This window comes from Microplitis demolitor, chromosome 5 (assembly GCF_026212275.2).
Source record: "Microplitis demolitor isolate Queensland-Clemson2020A chromosome 5, iyMicDemo2.1a, whole genome shotgun sequence".
NCBI lineage: Eukaryota > Metazoa > Arthropoda > Insecta > Hymenoptera > Braconidae > Microplitis > Microplitis demolitor.
Genome location: NC_068549.1, coordinates 16,370,974 through 16,397,089, shown reverse-complemented (window position 1 = coordinate 16,397,089; position 26,116 = coordinate 16,370,974). Strand labels below are relative to the sequence as shown.

Below are 26,116 nucleotides of genomic sequence, written 5' to 3'. Positions count from 1 at the left end.
ACAAGGCTTCCATATTTTCATAGTTATAATATGGATGACAATTTACAAAAAACTTCTGATATAAATATTATTTAAGTATATGAGAGCTTCAGTTGTAGGTTACGTTTAACCAACAATGCAAGCTAGAACGGAGTAAAAAATATGACGTCGCAACGACACACACATATAGCTTTTTTAATACTTGTACACCACTACAGGCTCGTGTGTAGCCCTCTACCGACAAATTCGTCTAAGAAATATTTATTAAATATTAACAAGCCTTGTTTGGTGCTAACAAATATTTCTTTTATGTTAATAAGGCTTTGTTAGCATTAAAAATATTTCTTAATAATAAAGAAGTTACTTATTTCATTATAATAAATATTGTTAATAATTACAAAATATTTGTTAAATCCAAAAAAGTCAGTTGAGAAAAATTTAATAAATCAATTTATTACTCCTAAACAAATCCTTCTATCAGTGCACGCTTTCAAGAGTACTGAAGTAGCATTGGTATGGTCGTAATTTAATAAAAAAAAAATTTGATCACCAAAAATAAAGAACAGTTGATTTTAAAAATTTAGTGACGTATGCTGATATTCTCTTACTAAAATTAATGAGCTTTTAAGTAACGCACTTTCGATTTTTTTTTACTATTTTTGAGAATGTTCCATGATGTGCTCTTTATCTAAAATTTTTGCCGATTTAAGGATATTTTGATCATCGGACCGGACGTGGTTTTTATTGCTAGTAGTGTTAGTATAAGTTATGGATGTGGTTTTATGAAGAAAGAAAAAACCCTGAATACGCTATTTTATCTTTCAATGATATTTATGTTATAATAATGAATAATAAAATTATAAGATTCCTATATTGAAATCGTCAGTTATGATTTTTATTGTGAAGAAGAAGTGTTAGATAAACGTTAACAGAGCTACTCCTGCTATAAAAGTTAGCCCATTTTAACAAATAAGACCATAAAGCCATAAAAAAAGGTTAGTTTGTTATGTTTGGATACTGATATCATGTCTTTGAAATAAAGAATTTTTTTAATAGAGTTTAAAATTTATATGTAGGCATAGGATTGTTTGGATCAGCTTAAGATTATAATGCAGGTACTAATAAATCTGATTAATATAATAATATATTCGTCAGAGTTTGACAAATTTTTATTAGTTGAGTAAACTCTATAAATTCCCTTGGTTCAAAAATGTTTTCTCTCACTCTCTCTCTCTCTCTCTCTCTCCGATTGTTTTTCAAGAAAACTTTCCGCACTTGAATCATCGATTTGGCTCGTGATTTTGCAAATAAAAGTAGGTCTTAAAAATAGAGTGTCTCGAAGTTTAAGCTTAATCGAAGCAAATTTGGTTTTTAAGGATAATTTTTGAAAATAAAAAAATAGCGATTTGGAAAAGTTTATTTCTATTTTTCGAAAAATATGATATTAAGACTTAAATCGCATGCACTCTTTTGAGAGAAAATTTTAACTGTAGTTAAATCATCATGATGTGTTAATTTCATAACATTTGAATAATTTTTAAATTGCTGCTCTTTTGACTAAATTTTGAATCAAAGATTCTGTATGGGCTCATTTTCCTTAATTAATTTGCCTTAAATCAAAGTTTTTGAATTAACAAAAAGTTCTAAGTATTTAATAATTACACTTCGAAATATGCCCTCTAAAAGTTGATCGATTTTCGGAAAATCGGTATTCTTAAATAGCTTAAATGTTTTCTTTGTACTTCAAATGGTTTGAAAATTTCAGGAAAGTTGCTTTATTACATCCTTAAAAAGCCCTGAAAAACCCTTTCAATTTTCGTAATAGTTCGATTTTCAGATAATTTGAAAATTTATAATTCGTATTCTGGCATTGGGATCTAAAGAAATCCTGAAAAATTAGCTCAATGTCGTATAATCTTCTGACTATTTTCAAAATGATGTCCGAGTGTGTGTGTGTGTGTGTGTGTGTGTGTGTGTGTGTGTGTGTGTGTGTGTGTGTGTGTGTGTGTGTGTGTGTGTGTGTGTGTGTGTGTGTGTGTGTAACTTTTGAACTAATGAATCGATTTGGATGGTTGAGGTGGCAATCGAAAGAGCTTTTTGGCCTTAAACTTTCCTGAAAATTTCAGATTATTTGATGGAATAGACTCAAAAATATTGGCGAATTACGAAAAAAAAAAAATTGTTTTTTTAGTTTTTTATCAATTTCTCAAAAACGACTTATACGATCGACTTCAAAATATAATCAGCTCTAGTACTCAATAAAACGCGCCGATTGCCCCGTCAACTATCAAAATCGATTGATTAGTTCAAAAGATATTGGCGTTAAAAATTTAAAAAAATAACATTTTATGTTATTTTTTCCGGATAAATCATAATATAACTTACTAAAATGTGCCTGATATCATACCAACTCACCATTTTTATGGTTTCTTTCGATCACATAATGTCATCGAACTTGGTTTTTAGTTTAAATCATATTATCAACAAAAAAATCGACAAAACGTAGTTTTTAATATTTTTATCGGATATTTCATATTTTATTGTTTCTTACATGAGTCAAAACTTACTTAAATCTTGATTTTGATCCCCGACATTGATTTCTGCCTCAATACACTTATTTTACTGAACAAAATCAGGAACTAAATTTTAAAAACCGCTTCATTGATGATTTTCGATTCTTAAATTTTCAAACTTCAGCATAACAGGTAACTTGTTAGAGCTTGAAAAGATTGTAAAAAAACAATTGCATGTGATAGCATTTCCGAGCTCGAAGAGCTCGAAAATATATCTACACTAATGTTTTCGAGCTCTTTGAGGTCGAAAACAGCGGGAAGTTTTGGGGCTGGCCCGCAGGGTCAACCGACGCCCAGATTTTTTTTTCTTGTTCACACTGATAGAAGGATTTCTTAGTATTAAAAAAGATTTGTTAATATTTAACAATTTATTTCTTAACGGAGCTTTATTTAAGAAATATTTATTAATATTTAACAAATCATTTCTTAAACATCAATTTTTTGTATTTAATAAATATTTCTTAGCATCTAATAAACGATTTGTTAATATTTAATAAACGATTTCTTTCCATTTAAAAAATGATTTATTAGTATTTAATAAATCACTTTTTAACATTTAATGAATCACTTTTTAATAATTAATAAATAAATATTTTATATTTAATATATTTTTTATTATTTGAACAAATTTTTTTTTTTATATTCAAGAAATTATCTATTAACTTATTTATTAAAATTTAATTCATAAAATCACACAGTTCAAGAATATATATCTATATATGTTTTTGCATGCAGCTACACACATTCATTAATATTTGTATTTATAAACAAAAATAACTAAAACAACCATCGTATAAAATTTTCTGTTCTTTTAATTTCAAAATACAATTTCATAGTAATTAACACTATAACTAGAATAAACAAATTAAAATTTCTTATATTAAACTACGCTGAGAAATAACATAAAATCCGTTTGATAGTACATGTGTTTTTAATGGTTTTATATTTGATTAAAATTGAACTGAATAAAATTAACAAGGCTTCCATATTTTCATAGTTATAATATGGATGACAATTTACAAAAAACTTCTGATATAAATATTATTTAAGTATATGAGAGCTTCAGTTGTAGGTTACGTTTAACCAACAATGCAAGCTAGAACGGAGTAAAAAATATGACGTCGCAACGACACACACATATAGCTTTTTTAATACTTGTACACCACTACAGGCTCGTGTGTAGCCCTCTACCGACAAATTCGTCTAAGAAATATTTATTAAATATTAACAAGCCTTGTTTGGTGCTAACAAATATTTCTTTTATGTTAATAAGGCTTTGTTAGCATTAAAAATATTTCTTAATAATAAAGAAGTTACTTATTTCATTATAATAAATATTGTTAATAATTACAAAATATTTGTTAAATCCAAAAAAGTCAGTTGAGAAAAATTTAATAAATCAATTTATTACTCCTAAACAAATCCTTCTATCAGTGCACGCTTTCAAGAGTACTGAAGTAGCATTGGTATGGTCGTAATTTAATAAAAAAAAAATTTGATCACCAAAAATAAAGAACAGTTGATTTTAAAAATTTAGTGACGTATGCTGATATTCTCTTACTAAAATTAATGAGCTTTTAAGTAACGCACTTTCGATTTTTTTTTACTATTTTTGAGAATGTTCCATGATGTGCTCTTTATCTAAAATTTTTGCCGATTTAAGGATATTTTGATCATCGGACCGGACGTGGTTTTTATTGCTAGTAGTGTTAGTATAAGTTATGGATGTGGTTTTATGAAGAAAGAAAAAACCCTGAATACGCTATTTTATCTTTCAATGATATTTATGTTATAATAATGAATAATAAAATTATAAGATTCCTATATTGAAATCGTCAGTTATGATTTTTATTGTGAAGAAGAAGTGTTAGATAAACGTTAACAGAGCTACTCCTGCTATAAAAGTTAGCCCATTTTAACAAATAAGACCATAAAGCCATAAAAAAAGGTTAGTTTGTTATGTTTGGATACTGATATCATGTCTTTGAAATAAAGAATTTTTTTAATAGAGTTTAAAATTTATATGTAGGCATAGGATTGTTTGGATCAGCTTAAGATTATAATGCAGGTACTAATAAATCTGATTAATATAATAATATATTCGTCAGAGTTTGACAAATTTTTATTAGTTGAGTAAACTCTATAAATTCCCTTGGTTCAAAAATGTTTTCTCTCACTCTCTCTCTCTCTCTCTCTCTCCGATTGTTTTTCAAGAAAACTTTCCGCACTTGAATCATCGATTTGGCTCGTGATTTTGCAAATAAAAGTAGGTCTTAAAAATAGAGTGTCTCGAAGTTTAAGCTTAATCGAAGCAAATTTGGTTTTTAAGGATAATTTTTGAAAATAAAAAAATAGCGATTTGGAAAAGTTTATTTCTATTTTTCGAAAAATATGATATTAAGACTTAAATCGCATGCACTCTTTTGAGAGAAAATTTTAACTGTAGTTAAATCATCATGATGTGTTAATTTCATAACATTTGAATAATTTTTAAATTGCTGCTCTTTTGACTAAATTTTGAATCAAAGATTCTGTATGGGCTCATTTTCCTTAATTAATTTGCCTTAAATCAAAGTTTTTGAATTAACAAAAAGTTCTAAGTATTTAATAATTACACTTCGAAATATGCCCTCTAAAAGTTGATCGATTTTCGGAAAATCGGTATTCTTAAATAGCTTAAATGTTTTCTTTGTACTTCAAATGGTTTGAAAATTTCAGGAAAGTTGCTTTATTACATCCTTAAAAAGCCCTGAAAAACCCTTTCAATTTTCGTAATAGTTCGATTTTCAGATAATTTGAAAATTTATAATTCGTATTCTGGCATTGGGATCTAAAGAAATCCTGAAAAATTAGCTCAATGTCGTATAATCTTCTGACTATTTTCAAAATGATGTCCGAGTGTGTGTGTGTGTGTGTGTGTGTGTGTGTGTGTGTGTGTGTGTGTGTGTGTGTGTGTGTGTGTGTGTGTGTGTGTGTGTGTGTGTGTGTGTGTGTGTGTGTAACTTTTGAACTAATGAATCGATTTGGATGGTTGAGGTGGCAATCGAAAGAGCTTTTTGGCCTTAAACTTTCCTGAAAATTTCAGATTATTTGATGGAATAGACTCAAAAATATTGGCGAATTACGAAAAAAAAAAAATTGTTTTTTTAGTTTTTTATCAATTTCTCAAAAACGACTTATACGATCGACTTCAAAATATAATCAGCTCTAGTACTCAATAAAACGCGCCGATTGCCCCGTCAACTATCAAAATCGATTGATTAGTTCAAAAGATATTGGCGTTAAAAATTTAAAAAAATAACATTTTATGTTATTTTTTCCGGATAAATCATAATATAACTTACTAAAATGTGCCTGATATCATACCAACTCACCATTTTTATGGTTTCTTTCGATCACATAATGTCATCGAACTTGGTTTTTAGTTTAAATCATATTATCAACAAAAAAATCGACAAAACGTAGTTTTTAATATTTTTATCGGATATTTCATATTTTATTGTTTCTTACATGAGTCAAAACTTACTTAAATCTTGATTTTGATCCCCGACATTGATTTCTGCCTCAATACACTTATTTTACTGAACAAAATCAGGAACTAAATTTTAAAAACCGCTTCATTGATGATTTTCGATTCTTAAATTTTCAAACTTCAGCATAACAGGTAACTTGTTAGAGCTTGAAAAGATTGTAAAAAAACAATTGCATGTGATAGCATTTCCGAGCTCGAAGAGCTCGAAAATATATCTACACTAATGTTTTCGAGCTCTTTGAGGTCGAAAACAGCGGGAAGTTTTGGGGCTGGCCCGCAGGGTCAACCGACGCCCAGATTTTTTTTTCTTGTTCACACTGATAGAAGGATTTCTTAGTATTAAAAAAGATTTGTTAATATTTAACAATTTATTTCTTAACGGAGCTTTATTTAAGAAATATTTATTAATATTTAACAAATCATTTCTTAAACATCAATTTTTTGTATTTAATAAATATTTCTTAGCATCTAATAAACGATTTGTTAATATTTAATAAACGATTTCTTTCCATTTAAAAAATGATTTATTAGTATTTAATAAATCACTTTTTAACATTTAATGAATCACTTTTTAATAATTAATAAATAAATATTTTATATTTAATATATTTTTTATTATTTGAACAAATTTTTTTTTTTATATTCAAGAAATTATCTATTAACTTATTTATTAAAATTTAATTCATAAAATCACACAGTTCAAGAATATATATCTATATATGTTTTTGCATGCAGCTACACACATTCATTAATATTTGTATTTATAAACAAAAATAACTAAAACAACCATCGTATAAAATTTTCTGTTCTTTTAATTTCAAAATACAATTTCATAGTAATTAACACTATAACTAGAATAAACAAATTAAAATTTCTTATATTAAACTACGCTGAGAAATAACATAAAATCCGTTTGATAGTACATGTGTTTTTAATGGTTTTATATTTGATTAAAATTGAACTGAATAAAATTAACAAGGCTTCCATATTTTCATAGTTATAATATGGATGACAATTTACAAAAAACTTCTGATATAAATATTATTTAAGTATATGAGAGCTTCAGTTGTAGGTTACGTTTAACCAACAATGCAAGCTAGAACGGAGTAAAAAATATGACGTCGCAACGACACACACATATAGCTTTTTTAATACTTGTACACCACTACAGGCTCGTGTGTAGCCCTCTACCGACAAATTCGTCTAAGAAATATTTATTAAATATTAACAAGCCTTGTTTGGTGCTAACAAATATTTCTTTTATGTTAATAAGGCTTTGTTAGCATTAAAAATATTTCTTAATAATAAAGAAGTTACTTATTTCATTATAATAAATATTGTTAATAATTACAAAATATTTGTTAAATCCAAAAAAGTCAGTTGAGAAAAATTTAATAAATCAATTTATTACTCCTAAACAAATCCTTCTATCAGTGCACGCTTTCAAGAGTACTGAAGTAGCATTGGTATGGTCGTAATTTAATAAAAAAAAAATTTGATCACCAAAAATAAAGAACAGTTGATTTTAAAAATTTAGTGACGTATGCTGATATTCTCTTACTAAAATTAATGAGCTTTTAAGTAACGCACTTTCGATTTTTTTTTACTATTTTTGAGAATGTTCCATGATGTGCTCTTTATCTAAAATTTTTGCCGATTTAAGGATATTTTGATCATCGGACCGGACGTGGTTTTTATTGCTAGTAGTGTTAGTATAAGTTATGGATGTGGTTTTATGAAGAAAGAAAAAACCCTGAATACGCTATTTTATCTTTCAATGATATTTATGTTATAATAATGAATAATAAAATTATAAGATTCCTATATTGAAATCGTCAGTTATGATTTTTATTGTGAAGAAGAAGTGTTAGATAAACGTTAACAGAGCTACTCCTGCTATAAAAGTTAGCCCATTTTAACAAATAAGACCATAAAGCCATAAAAAAAGGTTAGTTTGTTATGTTTGGATACTGATATCATGTCTTTGAAATAAAGAATTTTTTTAATAGAGTTTAAAATTTATATGTAGGCATAGGATTGTTTGGATCAGCTTAAGATTATAATGCAGGTACTAATAAATCTGATTAATATAATAATATATTCGTCAGAGTTTGACAAATTTTTATTAGTTGAGTAAACTCTATAAATTCCCTTGGTTCAAAAATGTTTTCTCTCACTCTCTCTCTCTCTCTCTCTCTCCGATTGTTTTTCAAGAAAACTTTCCGCACTTGAATCATCGATTTGGCTCGTGATTTTGCAAATAAAAGTAGGTCTTAAAAATAGAGTGTCTCGAAGTTTAAGCTTAATCGAAGCAAATTTGGTTTTTAAGGATAATTTTTGAAAATAAAAAAATAGCGATTTGGAAAAGTTTATTTCTATTTTTCGAAAAATATGATATTAAGACTTAAATCGCATGCACTCTTTTGAGAGAAAATTTTAACTGTAGTTAAATCATCATGATGTGTTAATTTCATAACATTTGAATAATTTTTAAATTGCTGCTCTTTTGACTAAATTTTGAATCAAAGATTCTGTATGGGCTCATTTTCCTTAATTAATTTGCCTTAAATCAAAGTTTTTGAATTAACAAAAAGTTCTAAGTATTTAATAATTACACTTCGAAATATGCCCTCTAAAAGTTGATCGATTTTCGGAAAATCGGTATTCTTAAATAGCTTAAATGTTTTCTTTGTACTTCAAATGGTTTGAAAATTTCAGGAAAGTTGCTTTATTACATCCTTAAAAAGCCCTGAAAAACCCTTTCAATTTTCGTAATAGTTCGATTTTCAGATAATTTGAAAATTTATAATTCGTATTCTGGCATTGGGATCTAAAGAAATCCTGAAAAATTAGCTCAATGTCGTATAATCTTCTGACTATTTTCAAATTGATGCCCAAGTGTACGTACATATGTACGTACACATGTATCTAATGTCACGATTGGAGATCGTGATGGGCGTAGGTACGATATTCGTATAAAGTATAGTGAATAAAAAGGTACTTACATTGATCAAGGACCGATCCTATGACCTGGGCTCACGTGACCAAATGCTCAGTTTATTCTATTTTATATTTAATTCGCGCCCACACAATATTGTTGAAGACAATATTGATAAAACCCAAAACGATTTCCAATTTATTATGTGACTGATCTAATTTCACAATCAAACGTCGAGCGGTAAACGTAATATTGTGTACCCCCTACTGTGAACTATCGGTCTGAGCGGCTAGACAGGTAGTAAAATAAGGGATAAAGGAAGGTGGGTTGCCGAAAAGCCTCGTGAAGCTATTATCTCGTTGTTAAAGTAAAATTGTCTAATAAATAATGTTTTTCAAATGTTTTATGTTAACGAGTATTTATTTATTAAATGACTCAATATTCTCAAAATACAAAAGGGGTTACAAATGGCAATATTAAGAATAGTAAATATAAAAGCAAATGTTTCATGCATATGGGTTACAATTATTTCAGAGTATATAAAAATAAAAAAATACCAAACAATGGTTACAATATTCAAAAACTTACCCTAAACAGGTTTTGGTGAGGTGTCAAGACTGTCAGCAGTTACACAGGACACTTATTCACGACGCGTTCTCGCGGTCAATTGATGTGATTTTAAATTTATCGAATTATTTATTTATTTAGTCTACCTTGTTGTAGAAGCTTCAATGGTTATGCGTTTTTAAATCTCAGTAGGTTAAATTAAAATGAAAGTCTTCGCGCTTTTCGCGGTAAAATAATTTCAATGTATTCAAATTCTTCGCGTCTTCGCGGTAATATAAATTTATAAAATCTTCGCGTATTTTTCGCGGAAAAAAAAAATATTTCTAAATATTATTCAAAATCTTCGCCTTTTCGCGGTAAAATATTCTTTAAAATCTTCGCATTTATCGCGGTAAAATATTCTTTAAAATCTTCGCATTTATCGCGGTAAAATATTCTTTGATTCTCCACGTTTCTCGTGGTATATTTCAATATAAAAATAATAAAATGAATGAAATTAAATGGTTTATAATAAGATGAAGATAATCAATGCTGTACCGGTGCTAAACGGTTGATATTAGTTCACGACTTACAACGATCAAGGACCAATCGTACGATCTGGGCTCACGTGATCGGATGCTATACGCTAATATCGCGTTGATTATGCTTCTGAAGCTAGTAGAAAATAATATACCGATTATACGAGTGCTTACGACGATCAAGGACCGATCCAATGATCTGGGCTCACGTGACCGAATGCTCAATCGGGATATCAATCCTCTAGCCACGAACACCGTCAAGTGTCCGGAGTTCGGTAAGGTTCAGAGTTTGATGCCCAAAAGAACTAATGAGCTAAAGTCCATGGTCTTTTTATATGATCCTCGCATATGAAAAGTGGTGGTAACCAGTTTCCCATACGAGAGGACTCGGACTCGCCCGAAAGTTCTAGGCCCATGCACACGTGTGATCCCTGGGAAACAGATTTTGACTATTAAAGTAGGCTGATGACCTGGCGTCACTCTGTCGCTGAGCATGCTCGTGTAGGAAACCATAAATTTGGAGATTTCCATTAGCTTTCTCTAATTTCCAAGAATCACATGCAGGTGCGCATGAGTTAGGTGGTCTATAATTTTAAGATGAAAAATCAAAGAATATCACCGCTTCTATGCTTAGATTAGTTAAATGGGAACGGATACATAAATTTCAAAAGTACATTAAGTAAAAATGATGAAATTTCCAGAAAGAGAAGATATAAAATACGCGTGGTCCATTAGTACAATACGACTTAATTGTAAAGCGTTGACAACGCTCAGGTAGGTATATTTGTCCGGTACGACTTCTGGCGTCAGTAAGTTGGCGTTATACATAAAAAGGTTTACGTACAGGAGGTTTTAGTGTGTACTTATTTTGGAAGAGAGAGAAAAAAAATTAAAAATTTTTGAATGTAGCAGCCGTGACACCTCCCCACCTAAAAATAATCATCGTCCCGATGATTTACAATTTATGCAATTATTTGCTTAAATAGTGACTTAAATCAAGCTTAATTCAAAAATTTTTTTTTTGTTTTGTTATTTCACGTTCGTATTTATGAAAAGGTCTGGATAAGAGGATAGTAAAGAACATCGCTTAAAATTTACTCATCTCAAATTGTCGTGATGTCTCTTCACAATAATTTTGGTATGGTGGATTCTCAAATGTTGCAACTATTATGCATCGTAATTCGTTGATGTACTCGTACTCAAGATGATTGGTAACGTTATTATGTTGGTGAACAGACGTCGGTGGTTGAAGAACTTTATTGATGATTCCATTTTGTACGTCACAAATTGTGTTGTTCTGAGTCTCCAAATGAAGTCTTCAGTGAAAGATCGTGGACATCTGGTAAATTGGTAGTACAGTTTGATGGTTATTATTCTATGCAACAATCAACGTTCTCGATGCTCGTACTGTTTCTGATTCGTTTTGGTTTTTGTAGATAGATGATTTATCGCTGATGTTATTCATCATTTTCATGTAGATGGTCTTCAAATAGTGGTTTTATTTAGTTTCTAGAGACGACTAAATTGATGTTAGTATATATTTTCTTCTATTTCAAATTTTCTTTATAAGTGTTTTTTTTTTTTTTTTTTTTTTTTTTTTTTATGTACTTTGGAGGAGATAGGATGGGGTGTAGGTAGATAAGGTAGGTAAAAATTTCTAGGGGTCAACGAACTTAGGTGTTAAATTTACCTGTACTCTAGTATTCTTGTTTAATTCTTAAGACTGAAATTTTTATCGAGATAATTGCAAAACTTGTAAGTCATCACAAATATTATTTCGATGAGTTATTTTGAATAAACAGTTTCAATTTTTTTTTTTTTTATTCCTAATTCACTCAAAAACAAAATATATGTTGGAACAAAACAAAATTTGTATCTTCTCTTTTTCCTCTTAAAGGTAATTTTGTGTTCCTCCAACATATTTAATAATTTACTAGTATTTCTGAGTGTTTATAACAAAAATCAAAGGATAAAAAAAAAACAAGGAAAAGTTGATGAATGAAAATTTTAACGAAACGTTTGCGTTTACAATTTTTAACACTCAGAAATCTAGTATCTCAAGCTAGACATTGTATTATCGGACTATTACGTAGTTCCATGAATGGTATATCGTGGTTTTTAATTTTAAAATCTCCTGAGTTCGATGATGGATAATTATATAAAGCTAATAGATTTATTGTTCCTTGTAGATGGAGTATGTTGAGTAAGATGAGCGTAAGTAGTTGATAGTTACGTCCAACATTGTTGTGTAGATTCCCAGCTTGGATATTTGAGTTTAAGGATCCTGTCTCTTGGTTTGAAGATGGTATGATAGGAAGAATGGAAGATGCCTTCCGGTTATCCCATGACGATTTTAAAACAGTAGACAAGCCGAGGGCCTCCTCACCTGAGGTAAACATCTCTTTTGGTGGTAAACTCACTGCAGGTAGTGGTCTGGCTTCTAAAGGTAATGAATCGGTCTTCGAAAGTAAAATTTTACCTTCAGTAAGTGACGATACGTTATGGGGTGGTTCTGGACTTTGTATAATGGTCTTGAGGTGTAAACAATACGATGGCTTCTTTTTAGCATTAAGTAGAGAAGGCAATATGGTGCCCGGTTGTAATTTAAACATTGAAAGATTTACAATGATCTTGAAATCAAAATCACGAGAATGGTATTGTAGATTGAGGTATCGTTCGAGTGTACGATAAAGTTTTGCAAAATCTTGAACAGGATAATTGTCAAATTTTTGGTTTTCTTTAAACAGCTTAAATGAGTGTATCGTTGGGTGTTTCTTCTCCGTAATTGATTTTATCAATTTGTAATTGAAGTCTTCCTTTATCGATTGAGGTTGTAACATATTAGATATTGTTCTTGGCTTACTTGTGGTTTGGACAATTAAAATATTTAAATTAAGAGCTACGTTGAATTCATCCTTGTTGGTATAGAGTACTGAACTAGTAGGTGTGTTTATTTGAGCTTCCTTGAGTTGTTTCCTTGACTCAGGTAGAGGTTGACTTAATGGTACATTATCTTCTTTTAGTCTAACCGAAGGTTGTAATGCAGATATTTTTACAGTACTCCTAACGGCGGGGTTCTTAGTGTTAACCCGTGGCTGGTGTAATACTTGAATGTTGGTTCCTTTAAGGTTTATTTCCTTGTCTCTCGGTATTGAGTGTGAAGCGACTGATAATATCTTAGCTTCTAATTCGTTATGTAGTGTAGAGTAGGTTTTCGTATTTTCTGTGTTGATATCTTTGTTTGTTTTATGATGTGTGTCGTTTGTTAAAAAGTTAGTTTCATGCAAACCCGTAATTTGACTGGCTGGATTTTGAACTTCTGAATTAGTATTTGAAAATTCGTTTCGATTGTCAGTATTTTGGGTTGTTAGTTCGATAGGTTTTTCCGAATTATCATGGAAATTTTCAAAGTCAAACGATTGTGAACCAATAGTTAATTTGTAGTCTTTAAAAGAAATTTTCGCGATTTTATTTTGGAAGAAATCCATTCCGATGACTCCGTCAGTTGTTATACGCAATTTATCGTTGTTGAGGACTTGAAATTGTTCACGATTTGAAAAGAGAGAGATATTCGTAGATCCTTCAGTAATTAATTTATTAAATGTTATTTCAGTTAGTATTATAGCTTCATGCGCAGCTATTATGCAATTAGATTTTAGTGCCGATCGTTTTATTAAATTTACATCGGTACCGGTATCGATAATGAACCGAGCACTGCCGTTCTTAAATTCGGGTGCATGAAAAGTAACGATAGGATGGTTTCCTTGAACTGTAGTGAGTCGTGAAAATTTTTCAATACGAGGGTACGACTTTTGATTATCCGTATAACTTGAAGTTACATTAGGCTGGATGTTATCCTGAAACTCATAATAATCTCTTTCATTAGTAAAACTAGAGTATGAATCATAATTTGAATCAGGTAGATCGTCATGGATGTAAATATTATGATAGAAGTTAGAAAAATGTGGTGGAAAGTATCCCGGAGGATAATAGAAATAAGGCATTGGTTGTGGAGGATACTGTGGATAATACCTTCCCGGAGAACTGTTCCTACCATAATCGTGTCTGTTATAATTATTTCTATCATAGTTATTTTTATAATAATTATTTCTGTCATAATAGCTTTTATCGTAATTATTTTTATCATGATTGTTTTTATTATAATGGTTTGATCTATCACGATATCTATAGTAATCTCCATTAGGATTAAATTTATTTCTGTCATTAAAAATTGGTTGCGACATTGCGTCCCTGTTGATCTTAAAAGGTACTGTCCTTCTTTGCTCCTCATCTTGAGAGCTAAAAATATGAGATGTGCGAGCAGGTATGCTCTGTTCTTTTCCTTCGGCTTGAGTGAGCCTCAGGTAGTTAAAATTTCGAGCAGTACTGCATTTTAAATCTTCTTCTATTCGTAACGCTATCCTATACGCGTCTTCTAATGTTTGAGGGTCTTCAACAGAAACCCCGTAGATTAACTTGTTCGGTAGCCCGCGTTTGAATGACTCTAGAGCTAACCCGTTTAATAATTTTTTCATACCGGTAACTTCGGCAGGATCATTGAAATAATCCTCTAAAATTGAGGAGGCGTTTGCTACAAGAACTTTAATTCTATTATAATAACTAAGAACTGATTCTCCCTGACGTAATCTAACAGATTGTATGTCAGCGCAATATTGTGGATATGATTTCTGACAAGAAAAATATTCTGTTAAAATGGTTTTTAATTCTTCAAAAGTATTTATAATTTTATCTGATACAGCATCACGAGCTAAATTTTTAAGTTTAGAAATGACCTTTTTAAGAAAAGAGGCTGAAAGCTCTGCAGGTATGACGTCTAGACCGTTTTGGACGTCTTCTAAAAATGATTTTAGTGGCATATTTTTGCCATCGAAGGGAGGTACCTGAAGCAATGCCCGATGTAGCAGCATTGTTTCTCCCATAGTAATTAAAATTGCATCAGTTATATTCTGATGAATGGTGAGGTTACGGATTTCCTCAGCCATTTCAAATGATCTTTATTTTTTTCTTTTCTCTTTTTTTTTTCTAAAACAATTTATGTCAAATTCATATTTGAAAGAATTTGATTTGTTGATTTATTTTTATTTATTTATTTATAAATTTTTTTTTTTTTCAAATTGTAGTGATTTGATCTTTATTAAAATATAAGAAAATTTAAGTCTTCTATAAAATTTCGAAGTTATAATTGTATAAATCTTTTTCAAAAGATAATTATCTTGTATGAAAAAGTTTTTCTCAAAATATTTATATATTTTTTTTTTCAAATATAAGACAATTTTGAATTTAACAATAAAATGATCAGCGGTATCCCACTTCTGACACCAAAATTGTCACGATTGGAGATCGTGATGGGCGTAGGTACGATATTCGTATAAAGTATAGTGAATAAAAAGGTACTTACATTGATCAAGGACCGATCCTATGACCTGGGCTCACGTGACCAAATGCTCAGTTTATTCTATTTTATATTTAATTCGCGCCCACACAATATTGTTGAAGACAATATTGATAAAACCCAAAACGATTTCCAATTTATTATGTGACTGATCTAATTTCACAATCAAACGTCGAGCGGTAAACGTAATATTGTGTACCCCCTACTGTGAACTATCGGTCTGAGCGGCTAGACAGGTAGTAAAATAAGGGATAAAGGAAGGTGGGTTGCCGAAAAGCCTCGTGAAGCTATTATCTCGTTGTTAAAGTAAAATTGTCTAATAAATAATGTTTTTCAAATGTTTTATGTTAACGAGTATTTATTTATTAAATGACTCAATATTCTCAAAATACAAAAGGGGTTACAAATGGCAATATTAAGAATAGTAAATATAAAAGCAAATGTTTCATGCATATGGGTTACAATTATTTCAGAGTATATAAAAATAAAAAAATACCAAACAATGGTTACAATATTCAAAAACTTACCCTAAACAGGTTTTGGTGAGGTGTCAAGACTGTCAGCAGTTACACAGGACACTTATTCACGACGCGTTCTCGCGGTCAATTGATGTGATTTTAAATTTATCGAATTATTTATTTATTTAGTCTACCTTGTTGTAGAAGCTTCAATGGTTATGCGTTTTTAAATCTCAGTAGGTTAAATTAAAATGAAAGTCTTCGCGCTTTTCGCGGTAAAATAATTTCAATGTATTCAAATTCTTCGCGTCTTCGCGGTAATATAAATTTATAAAATCTTCGCGTATTTTTCGCGGAAAAAAAAAATATTTCTAAATATTATTCAAAATCTTCGCCTTTTCGCGGTAAAATATTCTTTAAAATCTTCGCATTTATCGCGGTAAAATATTCTTTAAAATCTTCGCATTTATCGCGGTAAAATATTCTTTGATTCTCCACGTTTCTCGTGGTATATTTCAATATAAAAATAATAAAATGAATGAAATTAAATGGTTTATAATAAGATGAAGATAATCAATGCTGTACCGGTGCTAAACGGTTGATATTAGTTCACGACTTACAACGATCAAGGACCAATCGTACGATCTGGGCTCACGTGATCGGATGCTATACGCTAATATCGCGTTGATTATGCTTCTGAAGCTAGTAGAAAATAATATACCGATTATACGAGTGCTTACGACGATCAAGGACCGATCCAATGATCTGGGCTCACGTGACCGAATGCTCAATCGGGATATCAATCCTCTAGCCACGAACACCGTCAAGTGTCCGGAGTTCGGTAAGGTTCAGAGTTTGATGCCCAAAAGAACTAATGAGCTAAAGTCCATGGTCTTTTTATATGATCCTCGCATATGAAAAGTGGTGGTAACCAGTTTCCCATACGAGAGGACTCGGACTCGCCCGAAAGTTCTAGGCCCATGCACACGTGTGATCCCTGGGAAACAGATTTTGACTATTAAAGTAGGCTGATGACCTGGCGTCACTCTGTCGCTGAGCATGCTCGTGTAGGAAACCATAAATTTGGAGATTTCCATTAGCTTTCTCTAATTTCCAAGAATCACATGCAGGTGCGCATGAGTTAGGTGGTCTATAATTTTAAGATGAAAAATCAAAGAATATCACCGCTTCTATGCTTAGATTAGTTAAATGGGAACGGATACATAAATTTCAAAAGTACATTAAGTAAAAATGATGAAATTTCCAGAAAGAGAAGATATAAAATACGCGTGGTCCATTAGTACAATACGACTTAATTGTAAAGCGTTGACAACGCTCAGGTAGGTATATTTGTCCGGTACGACTTCTGGCGTCAGTAAGTTGGCGTTATACATAAAAAGGTTTACGTACAGGAGGTTTTAGTGTGTACTTATTTTGGAAGAGAGAGAAAAAAAATTAAAAATTTTTGAATGTAGCAGCCGTGACACTAAATATTCTATAACTTTTGAATGAATGAACCGATTTGCCTTTTTGAGGTGGCGTTTGAAGCGGTTTCTCAATTCCAACAATTCATAATAAATTGAGCATAATCGGTAGTGTATGATACCCGCGTCCAATACCACCTTAACCATCAAAATCGGTTCATCAGTGCAAAAAAAATAATTTTTTAGATGAATTTCGAAAAAGTGTTTTTTCCTAATAAAGACTAATTAATTGAACTAATTGGTGACAATTTATTCTTTAAAGTTAGAAGTTTAAAAACTGCGTTGAATGTCACCTTAAACGTCAAAATCGGTTAATCATTTCAAAAGATATTGGTGATTAAAAATTAAAAAAATAACAATTTACTTCATTATTTTTTTTTGTTATTGTTTATTACTTGAATTATTACAATGGAAGCTGCGACATTACTATTTTCGAAGAGCTCAAGAGCTTGAAGAGCTCAAAAATGTATTGACATTAATGTTTTCGAGCTCAAGGAGCTTGAAAACGGCGGGAAGTTTCGGGGCTGGCTCACAGAACCAATCGTTTTTCAGTTTTTCACTTTTTAAATATTCACGACAGACAGAAATTTTTGTATTTATTTAATTTCCCCCATTTGTCTATTTTTTTTTTATTTCCATCGCAAAATTAACTTATTTTCCATAAGCACAGATATTTTTTAATTTATTTATTATGACTGTCGTAGTTTTTGCATTAAATTAAAGATAGAATAGATTAATCCTTGATCATATGTTTGTTCGAGATCTGGGTCCATATGAGGTTTGGAGAACTAGTTGGGAATACTTCCCCTACCACATATACCATACACCCACACTTTTGTTATAACAACCTTTCTGTTGGTTTGATATCTTAACGTTCTCACTATCGTTGACACTACTACTTTTATATTTAACCTTTAGTACCTATTAAGTTGATTAAAATTATTCTCCCATTCGTATCAAATAAGGTTTAATATTATACTATTATTGATTGCTTAATTGTTTGAATTAATCATAAATATTTGAAATTTTTATACCAGGAAAATATAGAAGGAAGTAGTTAAATTTTGTTTGTTGGTCAGAAATGTATTTTTAGTTTTGATCTCTTTAAAGCAAGATGGAAAGTTGTATTTTTGTTTATATGAAGTGAGAAAGAAGGTGCACGGTACACCTTGGCCAAGATTATATTTCTTTGGCTACACACTAAATGTAAGTAAGTTCAGTAAGTGAGACAAGAGCTTAACATACGTGTACTCAAGCACGCGTTTTGATTTAATATCAGCTTTTTGTAAATTTAGTTTTCCTTATTGAGTCTTACCAGACATATTAAGTGCCTTTGGTGTCTTTTTATCACGTGGTAACAGTAAATATTCAAACTTGTGGCACATGTTCATAAATAAAGAAATCAATTTATCAATTTCATTTAATAAAAATAAAAGTTAAATTTTTGTTAACTTAATATTTATTTTAGGAATTAAAATATTTTATTTATTTTTTGTTAATTTTATTTATATTTTTCAAACTTTTTTCATTGTTGATAGAATGAAAAAAGTTAAAATTAATATAATTGGAAATGAAAAAAACTTTATATGTACTAAATTTTTGATCTACTTTGTGATTTATTTTTGGCATCGACTTAATATAATCTCCGCTATACGTATAGTAATTCAGCGCGTTATTACTAGTTTATGCGCTTGTCCGATTGAATCATAGTACAATAATAAGAAAAAACTTTTTTTTATATAATCATTTGCTCACAAAGAACTTTGCTAACGTTTATAATATTTTTAACGTTTATAATGATAATTGCTTATGATTTTTCTTAAATTTAATTAACGTTCTAGTTTAAAAATATTGAATTGAAAAAAGTCAATAACATGAATCCTTCAAGGCCAATGTCGCCAATTTTTTCTATCAGTTCTAATCGTTTGGCAACAATTACAAAACATAAGCTATGGGAGCAACATATGAGTGAGTAAAATTAAAAAAAAAAAAAAAACAAACAAACAAACAAATTTGCACAGAAAAAAAATATATCTTGGCGCAAGAAATTTTTTCTTGCCGCAAGAATATTTTTTGCAATTTTGAATGAAAACGAAAATTGTCTTTTGTTCAAGAACAAAATTTTCTTAAATTTGGTCATCTTGGCATAAGATTTTTTTTTATTCAACCAATATAATATATGTTTCTTGAAGTAAGAAATATTTTTTTAAAGTGAGAAAAATAAATATTTTGCCTCGATATATACTCAATTGTCCGAAAAGTAAAGTATTCTTTCTTGAAGAATAATTTACTTTAAATCGAGATGATTTGTGACTCGAGTCAAGAATTAAAAGAACTCGACTCAATGGTAAGAAATATCTTGGTTTAAGTATTTTGTTGTGTTGCGGCGAGTAAGCGTGAACGTTTGAACCAACAGCAACTGCGCTCACGGCTCAACGCAAAAATTCTCTTGGGAAAGCTAACTGCACTATACTAAAGTGACGGTAGTGTAGACGGTGTAGACTACATTGTACAGTGTGCTTACTGCATATGGGTAAAGTAAACGAATGTTCAGGGAATGATCGGATAGCATAACTTATAAAGCTCTCGCGTGATGCCCAATCGGTCTGGGTTCGATTCCTACCATGAGCAAACCAATTTATTTTTCTCAAGTTGTTCATAAACCATTAATTGAGCATGTTTATTTTTTATCCCCTCTACCGCCGTATTGTGATATTCTAAATATACACATGTAATTTCCTGCTTCACTGCATTTAATATTTATACTAGGTTAAATTCACTCAAAAATACAGGACGATATATTTTTTTAAGTAGAGTCATTTATTTTCTTGAATCGAGACTACGTTTTTTTTTAAGTCAAGAAGAAAAATCATCAATGGGAGAATTTTATGTCTTCCGTTAAGTAAATATTTGCATGATTCAAGAAAAGTTATTTTATTAAGTTAAGATTATAATTTAGTTAAATCAAAATTAAAATTTTCTCATTCTAATAGACCGCTGTCTTGAGTCGATAATGTAGTTTTCTCTAACTGGGAGTAAATGTTCTTCTGCCACGCAAAAAAAGTTCTTGGTTTGAAATGTTGATATATATTGTGACAATTTACTATACTCACCAACCAAGACAGAAAAGTATCTTGTTTTGATAGTTTTTTTTACTTGATTAGAAACAAAATAAATTGGACTTAAAAAAAATATTTTCAAACTAAGATTATTTAACTTGAATTGAAATTTAATTATTCTTGATACAATATTTATATAATATTAGTCGAAGAAAATATTCTCGGATTAAAAAAACCCATTTACTCAGCCTAAGAATAAAAAAATGAAGGCAAAAATTATCTTGGGCCAAGTCAACCTTTTTCTCTGTGTGGGACTTTTATATACTAACGTAGCCCATGCTATATGTGGATGAAGAACCGAATAACTTGACAATCGTGTTGTCGCGATATGAGCGTAAGGTTAGTGATGTATTTACATGACAACGAGTGTGGTAGTCTCTACGAGTCGTAGGCAAGTAAGCGAAAACCATACCAGTCCTCATGTCAATGTAACATAAACCTTAAAATGAATAATATGATCACGATTTTTATGTTCGCTTCTGAGTCCACCTGTAAGATATATTATTTTTTTCAAGTCCTGCTACGACAGTTTAATTTGCGAGAAATATAAAATTAAGATTTTTTATAAATCAAGTCTTTTAAAAATATAAAAATTTGTATTCAAACTATTTAATTATTAATTTCTTTTCGTTTTTTTTACTAAAATAACTTCAATTATACTTTTTCTATTAGCACCTATTTCATCGCTCTTGAGCGATAAAAAATAATGCGTTGTCACTACGTGTGGTGCTGTTTTCGTCGTTTCAAATACAACCACGTCATTAGTTATAGAGAGCAAAACTAATTAAACTTATTGATCATGACATCTTATTACTATCCAAGTATATAGTAAAGTTAATACTGTATTGTCATACACTGAGAGAAAAAAATGGTTTTCTGAACTATAAAAAACATAGTTGAATGAGACCTCCACTATCAACTGCAGCTTTGTTAATTGATAATGATATTAGTTAACAGTAACAGAAAAGTATAGTTAAGGTGACTATTTAGTAGTAAATTTAACTATTTCTTATTCAGCTCATACTTCTATAGTTAGCAAGCCCAATTCGATAAAATTATCATCACAATATAAATATAGTAACTACTATTAAGAATTTATGGTTTTAGCTATGTTCAGTTATGAGCATGCTTTGTTTGAATCGCTTTGGGTATTTTCGCTCGGGCAGCCATGCTGTCAGGTCATCATCGAGTGGCATCGGAGGTAGAAGTCGCCGCCATTACTTTTTAATTTTTTCATATAATTTCACCTTTTCAAAAAATTAAAAAAAGTTCCTGAATATAGAGGAGTATGAAAGACATTTCCTGACAAAATTCGGTGAGTGACACTTTTCAAAAAGTAGTTAAAAAAAAGATTTCAATTATATATTTCTTCCACCGAAAATTGACTTTTCGTTAAGGAATCATTACGAAAGTGATTTTCATGTCTTTTACTCTTGAGGATTAGGAAAAAAAAACACCATTCATTAATTTTTAATTTTACTAAAAATAAAAAAAATAAAATCGACAAAAAAGGTTTTTTTTTTTTTGAAAAACTCGAATACTTTTTGAGATAAAGAGCTAAAAACTTAACTGAATTATTTTTATTTAATACCAACACGATCCCCCAAGTGCGATTCGAAACAGCCGCAAGGGCAGATATCCTATTTGAATCTGGCTATGTATAGGGTATATCCTTTACAAAAGTGATAGAAGTAGTAAACATACATGAAATTGTAAATCAAATTAAATATAAATATTAGGGTGTGCCAAAAAAATCGACTATTTTTTTTACTCTCTTTACGGAAAAATTGCTTGCTAAACACCTCTAGAAAACTCACCAAAAATGAGTTCTTAATTTCAATAGGAAGGTCCTCCGCATTACAGTTTTTGATTTTTTCCTCAGTCCACTAGAAAAAAATTCATATCTTACTTATTGACTGATCTACAGTAAAGCATTGTATACTTTATCATGAAAAATTAAACGCCCTGCAAAAAAGATTTCTTACATTTTTATCGTAAATCTCACCATTTAAAAAATATTAAAGATTGAAGTTTGATTATTTTAAGACAAACTTATCCTTTGCTTCTGAATTTTCTAACTCATGAACAAATAAGGATTATGAAATGGGCAATGCATATTTTAGTAGGAAATCGAATGCTCTACAACAATGATCTCTTATGCTTAGTCCATTGAATTAAGCGTTTAAAAGATATTCATCATCAAACTTTAATGCATACCAATCTTAACAGTTTTCCATAGCTAATTCAGAAATTTTCAATTTAATTTATGAGTTTTGAGGAAATTTATACAAATTTTAGTTTCGATGTAAGTTTGGCTATATTGAAAAAAATAAATTGTGCATGAATTATCGCTTAGAGTAAATTATTCATCAATCCCTAAAAAACATAAATTATGAATTTTTACACGACTATTTGACTTTTATACGCTGTAATTATAAATTTTTCGATCGTAAAGCACGACTCATGATGCAAAGCATCATGAGTCGTGCAAAAATATTTCTTGACGCAAGTAAAGTAATTTTTTTAATGTTCTTTAACAAGTTGTAATTACAAATAAATTGCAATTTTTTATTTTATTACAAATTTTTTCGGAATTGATAAATAATTGACTCTAAGTAATAAATGAAGCACGAATTCTTCTTTTCTATATAGCCAAACATACTTACGTCTTGAAAAAAAACTTGAAATATAGTTTGAAATATTTCTCTGTTGATAAAAATTTGAGTTTGTATAAATTTCCTCAAAACTTATAAATTAAATTGAAAATTTCCGATGTAGGTATGGAAAACTGTTAAGATCGGTATGCATTTGATGACGAATATCTTGTAAAGGCTCCATTTAATCGACTAACAAAAATGGTATCCTGTGTCCCTCTCCGATTTCGAAGAGACTGAGATATCTTATTTTCCGTCGAAATCTAAGGAACACGTACTTTTTTTAGCTGCGGAAAAACATCTAGGAGGTGAAACCACACCTTAAAGTTTAAGCTCCAAAAAGGTTGTTTATCTCCTAAACTTGATTTTTCGGAAAAACCCAAAAAGACATATCTTCTACTTTGTTTTTCTCTTCCGATCGCCGTTTGTTTCGTTGAAATCCATTGGATAGTTTTTTTTAAATAAAAGCTTAATGAATTTTAACCCGTATAATTTATGTTCTATTAATTTTTTTTTACTATAACACCAATAGCACTTTTCATTATTTTTCAAACCGAAAATAATGCCGTTGGTCCCATTTGATTATTCAAACTGCAAGTTAGTATGTTTTTCCGCAGCTAAAAAAAAATACGTATTCCTTAGATTTAGACGGAGAATAACATATTTCAGTCTCATCGAAATCGGAGAGGGACACTTGGGACACCTACCTTCCTTGTAAGCATAAGAGACCATTGTTGTAAAGCATTTAATTTCCAACAAAAATATGCATTGTCCATTTCATAATCCTTATTTGTTCATGAGTTAGAAAATTCATAAGCCAAGACCAAATTCGGTTTAAAATAATCAAACGTCAAACTTCAATCTTCAATATTTTTTAAATGGTGCGATTTACGATAAAAATGTAAGAAACCATTTTTGTAGAGCGTTCCATTTCTCAGAAAAAAGTATACAATCTTATGCTATACGATCAATTAATGAGTAAGACATGAATTTTGAACTTCTCGCTAAGAAAATCAATGATTTTCAAAAATTTCGAGAAGTTATTATTTTCACCCCGATTTGCGAAAATCGAAATTCTAACAGATGTCGACGTTTTGAGGTTCTAGGAAACTATTCTGACTAAATTCAAGATAATGTCCGAGTGTATGTATGTATCTACGTACGTACGTATGTATGTGAATATTCTGTTTTTGAACAGATGAACCGATTTTGATCGTCGAGGAGTCATTCGACGCGGCTTGTTAAATACTATAAGCGCTGAAAATTTGAGCTTAATCGGTAGAATACGTTCGGAGATATTTCAAAAATAAAATTTTTTCAAAAATGTTTTTTTTGAATAACTTTTAATTCGTTCGATGGATTGATTCCAAAATCTAATCAGCTCTAAAACTTTATAAGCTGCGTCAAATGCCACCTCGACTATCAAAATCGGTTCATTCGTTCAAGAGAAACCGTTCACGAAAAATTAAAAAAAATAGTACATTACAACTCAAGGCCAGAAAGTTGGATTTCCTGGCGCATGGGATATAGGAGCCGAGACGAAGCCGAGGCTTCTATATTCCATGTGTCAGGGTATCCAACATTTTGGCCGTGGGTTGTATACTATTTTTCTTGATCTCCAACCGAAAGTACGGAAATACGGACAAAGGTGGGGAAGGGGGCGGCCCGCCCGACTTTTGCAAAGCCGAAGTTTTGCTGGTCGGGGCGGGCTAAAAAAAAAATTTGAAAAATACAGTCGAGTCTCGTTATGAGTCCGCTCGTTATGAGTCCGTGAACCAGGATTTCCACGGAAGACCTTCCCCCTTCACAACGTGAAAAAAAAATTAATTTCAGAGTCTCGATATGAGACCGTATATTCATGAAAAGAAATTAAGAGTTTATTTATCATATTAGTCCTATTTACATATAAGAAACATAACACTCAAGTCAAACGGACTCATAACGAGATACTGGAAACAATCACGTACACACTCACACGCTAAAAAAGTAGGGGAAGTTCAACTCACGACTGTCGCCTGCGCTGACAGAGTGGGGGTACACAAATTCTTAGAATTATATTCCCCTACACCCCTTTATGCGGGTTCATAACGAGACTCGACTGTAGTTGACTCTTCAGGCCATCCCTGGAGCTCAGACAGCGCCCCTCACTTTTTTAAATATTTTAATGGTTTTAAGTCTCATAACCGTATCAAAATTATATTAATTAATTAAAAAAGAATTAAGGAAGGGAAAACGTAGTCGTAATTTCGCTAAGATATAGATTTAAAAAAAAATTACTTGCAGTTGATATCAATTGGAAGCCGAACGAAATTTGTAAAATAAATTTCAGTAAAATCTTCATGTCAATTTTATAATTCGAATTTTCAAATTTTATAGGCTAAAATTAATTCAACAAATTTCGTTTAACTTCTGATTGATATCAATTGCAAGTCATTTTTTTTAAATTGTATACCTCGGCGAAATTACGACGACGTTCTCCTTTTATATATATATATATATATATATATATATATATATATATATATATATATATATATATATATATATAAAACTATTTTGTATTTGGTAATTAAATAGTGTGGAAGAGTGTGTCTGATTTATAAATCATTTTGTCATTAAATAAATGAAGAAAAGTGGAAGTATGAATGATGAGATCATAATTTCCTATTACCTAGCTCATTTATTCAATTCAACAGGGTTCTTGGAAATTGCAACAAATAACTTTTATTCCACGATCCAGCTTTTAAAACTAGTCATTTTCGGTACTGGGAGATCAAGATAGATACTTCCAGTGGCGCCCTAAATTTGAGGTCACTAGAGTGATAGGTTCGTCTCCTTCGGGAGGAGTTCCCTGTCATCCTTATTATATATTTCTATTTTA

General features: G+C 30.4%; 1 protein-coding gene across 3 annotated transcripts in view; it reads left to right on the top strand.

Annotated features, from left to right (window-relative positions):
- Window positions 1-26,116, top strand: part of LOC103575940 (leupaxin) — a 62,978-nt gene that overhangs the window by 14,397 nt on the left and 22,465 nt on the right. The gene's annotated exons all lie outside the window — the stretch shown is intronic.